This window comes from Danio aesculapii, chromosome 11 (genome assembly GCF_903798145.1).
Source record: "Danio aesculapii chromosome 11, fDanAes4.1, whole genome shotgun sequence".
Lineage (NCBI taxonomy): Eukaryota > Metazoa > Chordata > Actinopteri > Cypriniformes > Danionidae > Danio > Danio aesculapii.
Window position 1 is genome coordinate 41,447,314 of NC_079445.1, and position 6,579 is coordinate 41,453,892.

Sequence of the window (6,579 nt, forward strand, 5' to 3'; positions counted from 1 at the left end):
TTTTTAAAGTAAAGTCAACTAATCACTTTTACTCTCTTTTGTAAGGATGAGTCAACTAATCACTTTTAAAGCAACAGGCGTCCTCAATTTTTAAAGTAAAGTCAACTAATCGCTTCTAAAGCAACATGTTTACTAATTTTATAAAGGTAAAGTCAACTAATCGCTTTTAAAGCAACATGTTTACTCATTTTTTAAAGGTAAAGTCAACTAATCTCTCTTTTAAAGTAATAGATTTACTCACTTTTTAAAGTAAAGTCAACTAATCTTTTTAAAAGCAACGGATTTACTCGTTTTTAAGGTAAAGTCAACTAATCACATTAAAAGCCACAGGTTTACTTGCTTTTTTAAGTCAAGTCAACTAATCGCTTTAAAAGCAATGGGCTTACTCACTTTTTTAAGTAAAGCAAACTAATAACTTCTTAAATTGGAGTCTATAAAAAATACAGGCACGACTAAATGCTCTTGACTCCCAATGATACATTGAGGTCTTATGAAGCAAAACAATCTCTCTGTGCAGAACATAGAACATTAGCTGACATGAACTGACAATGAACAATACTTCTACTGTACACTGCATATAGGCTTTCATTTGGCATGCACTATTGCTGTTTGTGAACGTAAAGGTTGAAAGGTCAAAGTACACAATAAATAGCATTCTTGTCTCCTTAAAACAAGCTGTCAGTAATACAAGGCTTATTTCCTGTACAAACCTACATAGCTTTTTAACAAACCTTGCATATTGCCAGTCTCTGTTTTTGATTGGTGGCACATAAACAATGTCTAATTTGACCCTCAAACACTAGTTGTATGTAAGGCTTGGAAGATTTTTGGTGTTGTTTTCATGTTGAGAAGATGCTATTTTCAGCACAGTGGAATGCTTGTACGTACAGATATCAGGTAAATAACCCGTAATGCACTTGGCTACCTGTCTGCTTATGACATACTTTGTTTGACCCAAGTGTTTAATAGGCATGCACAATATTTAACATTATTAGGGTAAGAGTTATAGGGCTAGGGTTACCAAGTGTGAAAATGTCAGTCCTGTCAGTGGAGTGCTTTTTTTATTTAACCTTTTGTTATTTAAAAAATTGCATCATTGACCCAATTCAGTGAATTAGGTTTTCGACGATTATTCGACGCCATGATGAATTGATTTAAAAATGTAGTTTGGAAAGTTTAATAATATAAGTACAGGCAAAATAAACAGAATTTATAGTGTAAAATATATATAATTTGGTAAGGTTTACATGTATATTAACCAACACAGGATCATTGTGGATATGCACTCCTGTCTACATTTCTGGAGAGTGCAAATTATGTAGCCAGACGTAGAGTATGTCTGGCTGCATTTCGTCTTTAAAATAAACGTTACGGGCTAGTATGATGCAGCCAACGCCGTCTGTTGTTTTTTTTTAATGCTACTGCTGACTGCTTACCTTCGTACGGTCGGCTTTATCAGTGTTACCAGTTTGGACTTGTGACATGGAGCTGAGTTGTCCATGATGACGGGATTTGAGAAGGGTTCCAGAAACCAGGTAAAGCAATAATAAAAATAATTAAAACAAATAAATGAACAGCTGGCTAAAAATGTAGTGAAATGACGTGGCCGTGACGGCTTTTCTTTTTTTAGATTGCTTTATGAAAACACTATAGGTTGGGTTTAGTTGGTGGGTGGGTCAGTCGGTCGACAGCAAGCTGGCCTGGTCAACTAAAGTGTATATTGCACCCTCTGGTGGATTTATGTGAGAAGACGATGCACAAATAAAAGCTTACACAGCGGCCTCTGGCGGATTTGCAAAAACAGCGAGCAGATGAACATTCGGTTACGTATTTCGCTGTCCCCAGAAATGTAGACCTGGGTACGTATCCACAATGAGCCTGGGTTGATATTAACCCTATAGGACTTTTGAATTTTTTGATAAAAACAAATTTGATAACCCTTTATTTTAAGGTGTCAGTGTTCTTTTATTCATTTATATTTATTTAAGTTTATTATTAATTATAATTGCATGCAATTAACCTTAACATAACCCATATTCTAACCCTAATCACATAGTAAGTACCATCCATAAAATTTATTTATGTTAGTAGTTAAATAAATAATTACAATGAAATTTTTAATTTTTATAAATCGCATTGTTTGTTTTCTTTCATAATATATTAAAGTTTTATTAGTGCCCAAAGGGTGAAATGTACTATTGTTGCTCTAAAAATTATTATTAATAATTTGATTATGTTTATTGCTATTTAATTTCACAAATATCGGTTATTAGGGCCAGGCTGACATTTATTCTAAGATTTACAAACAACATAATATTTATAAACAGACAACACAATTGAATTGTTCTTTATTAAGGGATAAAAAGAACAGCTGCAAATGGTTTAGAGAATACATATTTCTGCAGTCTGGATAGATTTGTGCAAAGAGATACATCACAACAGACTGGGTGATCTGACCAGAGCAGGCTCTCGGAGGGGGGAGTTTAGAGAGATCAGATCCTTAAACCAACTGTTTCAGAGACTGAGAGAATGGAGCTGATCCAGCAATGGATATTAGGAGATCAATTATACTGTATTTTGACCTTTGATGGTTGTAAACCTATTGAAGTAGACCTCCAAAACTAAATTAGAAACTTTAATGTGAGCTGGCACATTATTTAAACCAACCTCATTCTAAAAATGTACCTCTATATACATTTCTGGAGCCCGTGAAATACGTCCCAGGAGGTACATTTTTTGCAGTTTTTGTTTGTGCAAATCCACGAGAGGTCACTGTGTACGCTTTTTAAGATCTCAAATTTCTCTCCAGAGTGCCATTTGCGCCTGCTGTTCTTCGTAAATCCACCAGAGGCCGCTTTTGACTGACTGACTGACTGACCAATCGACTGACCCACCCACCTCCTTCCCTAAACCCAACCAATTTTATAGATTGACCAGTGCCCACCCTCTTCCCTAAACGCAACCAACAATTTTCAAAAACAATCCAGAAAAAGAAAAGCCCTCGTCTGATTTTTACCACATTTCCAGATTTTCCAGAAGCCGTCCATACAGACGTAAGCGATCAGCTTGTAAGTGTGAAAAAGAATGGTGTCATATCGCCACATATTGTTCGTTTTAAAGACGAAATGCAGCTGTACTTCTGGCTACATAATTCACGATCTCCAGAAATGTATATAGGGCTACGTTTTCAGAATGAGCCTATGTTGAATTAAGGGGATAGTTCACCTGAGAATGAAAAAAAATATTTACCCTTCAAACCTTTATGAGTTTCGTTCTACTGTTGAACCCAAAATAAAATGTTGAAGAATGTCAGAAACCTGTAACCGCTGCAACCCAGGCTCACTCTGAAGACGCACCCCCATATACATTTCTGGAGAGCGCCAAATATGTCCCTGGAGGTAAGTTTTTTTTGCAGATTTTGATTTCACGAATCCACCAGAGGCCGCTGTGTACGCTTTTTACGATTCCAGATTTCTCTCGCGAGTACTATTCGTGCCTGCTGTTCTCACATGAATCCACCAGAGGCCACCGTTGACTGACTGACGGACCAACAGTGTTTTGAAAAGCGATCTAGAAATAAAAAAGCCCCGTGATTTTTACCACATTTTCAGATTTTACCATATTCTCACCCTGTTTTTTATTCGTTTATTTTATTCTTTGGCTTTTGTTTTTGTCTTATCTGCTTTCTGGAACCGTTCTTCGCCGACTTGAACCCCGTCATCGAGGTCAACTCCTCTCTGCATCTCAAATCCATCAACATATGCTGCAAGCTACCGGACAAACTGGTAACAGCAGGAAAGCCGTCCATACAGAGGTAAGCGATCAGCTGGTAGGTGTGAAAAGGAATGGTGTCATATCGCCCTGTATTGTTTGTTTTAAAATTGAAATGCAGCCATACGTACTTCTGGCTACATAATTCACGATCTCCAGAAATGTATATAGGGCTACGTTTTTAGAATGAGCCTATGTTGAATTAAGGGGATTGTTCACCTAAGAATGAACAAAAAAACATTTACCCTTCAAACCTTTATGAGTTTTTTTCTACTGTTGAACCCAAAATAAAATATGTTAAAGAATGTCAGAAACCTGTAACCGTTGCAACCCAGGCTCACTCTGAAAACGCACTACTATATACATTTTTGGAGAGCGCCAAATATGTCCCTGGAGGTAAGTTTTTATTGCAGATTTTGATTTCGTGAATCCACCAGAGGCCGCTGTGTACACTTTTTGCGATTCCAGATTTCTCTCGCGAGTACTATTTGTGCCTGCTGTTCTCCACCAGAGGCCACTGTTGACTGACTGACCGACCAACGGTGTTTTGAAAAGCGATCCAGAAATAGAAAAGCCCCCTGATTTTTTCCACATTATCAGATTTTACCATATTCTCACGCTGTTTTTTATTTGTTTATTTGATTCTTTGGCTTTTGTTTTTGTCTTATCTGCTTTCTGGAACCGTTCTTCGCCAACTTGAACCCCGTCATCGAGGTCAACTCCTCTCTGCGTCTCAAATTCGCCATTGTATGCTGTAAGAGACCGGACAAACTGGTAACAGCAGGAAAGCCGTCCAAACAAGCGATCAGCTGGTAAGTGTGAAAAGGAATGGCATCATATCGCCCCGTATTGTTTGTTTTAAAAATGAAATGCAGCCGTACGCACTTCTGGCTACATAATTCACGATCTCCAGAAATGTATATAGGGCTACGTTTTCAGATTGAGCCTATGTTGCACCATTGACTTCCATGGTATTTGTTTTCCCTACTAAGGAAGTGAATGGTTATGTTGTCAGCATTCTTCATAATATCTTCTTTTGTGTTTAACAGACTAAAGAGACACATTAAAGTTTGGAACCACTTGAGGAAGAGTAAATATTGAGTACATTTTCATTTTTGTGTGAACTATCCCTTTAATTCTAACAAACACTGTATTGTAAAGTGTTACCAGCAAACACAGCACAGAAAACCATCTTGTTTCTCTCGCTATCTAAACCCGAGCAGAGATCAGCCAGCAGAACTTCATCATCTTTAATGGACGCCGTAATTAGCAGCCATTCACCCGTGTTCCCTGTTGTGAGCTAAAGGTTGTTCTCATTCTATTCTGGTCTCTAGCATTTATCCCTGGACTTGTGTTATGATGGGCTAACTGATATGGACAGCTGGGCAGTTCTGCACCGGTGCTGATCGCCACCACCGGTGGCTCTCGCTTTCTCTAATATCAGCTAATTACAGTGGTTAATCAGGCTGGTAATGAGTATGGGCAGCGTGCCATTTCAATCTGACACCGGTGGGAGTGAAGCTCACTTCCCTGCCAAGCTGATGTCAGTTCCTGCCAGCTCCCCGACCGCGCCGCGATCTTCAGTCCACCTGGCCTATGAATAATGAGAGGCCGGCAGACATTAACCTGCGTTCAGATTTACTGGACTGCCTCTGTTTAACAGGGGCTGTGAGGTGAAATAAAGACTGTTAATGAATAGGAGCTTTGGGAGTTTATGCTAATACTATTAGCAAACCACCTTTAAGTGTTACACTTTGGCAACCTAAATAACAACAGCCTGCATGGCAACCAACCAGAAGAGAAATGCTAGCAATGCTATAGATCTTACACAGACAACATTACTGGAATTTTGTTTATCAATAAGATGTTTGAGTATTTTTGTTTATGGCGATTAGTCCAAATAACAAAAAGTTTTCAGATGCTGATACTGTAGTTTTATCACTTCAGAAGAGACAAGAAATTAATATGTGGTGGAATAACCTTGATTTTTCATTACAACTGCATACACTACCTGACAAAAGTCTTGTCGCCTACCCAAGTTTTAGGAACAACAAATAATAACTTGACTTCTAGTTGATCATTTGGTATCAGAAGTGGCTTATATGAAAGGCAAAGGCCTCTAGATTACACTTATTTGACCAAATAAAATATGATGATGTCTTGATTTTTAATGATTTCATTAGGACAGTAAGGTCTGACTTTGCTTAGACTAAAGTCTTGTCACTGAACAGAAATAATGTCCAGTATAGAATATGTGGTCATGCTGCAGTGGAAACAGAATGAATATTGTGTCTGACTCCATCATGAGCTTGGAGGACTGCATCCATACATCTCTGCAATGACTCAAATCACTGATTAATAAAGTCATCTGGAATGGCAAAGAAAGCGTTCTTGCAGGACTCCCAGAGTTCATCAAGATACTTCAGATTCATCTTCAATGCCTCCTCCTTCATCTTAATCCAGACATGCTTAATAATGTACATGTCTGGTGACTGGGCTGGCCAATCCTGGAGCACCTTGACCTTCTTTGCTTTCAGGAACTTTGATGTGGAGGCTGAAGTATGAGAAGGAGCGCTATCCTGCTGAAGAATTTGCCCTCTCCTGTGGTTTGTAATGTAATGGGCAGCACAAATGTCTTGATATCTCAGGCTGTTGATGTTGCCATCCACTCTGCAGATCTCTCGCACACCCCCATACTGAATGTAACCCCTAACCATGATTATTCCTTCACCAAACTTGACTGATTTCTGTGAGAATCTTGGGTCTATGCGGGTATCCACACATCACACACATATGTGTTTATACGCG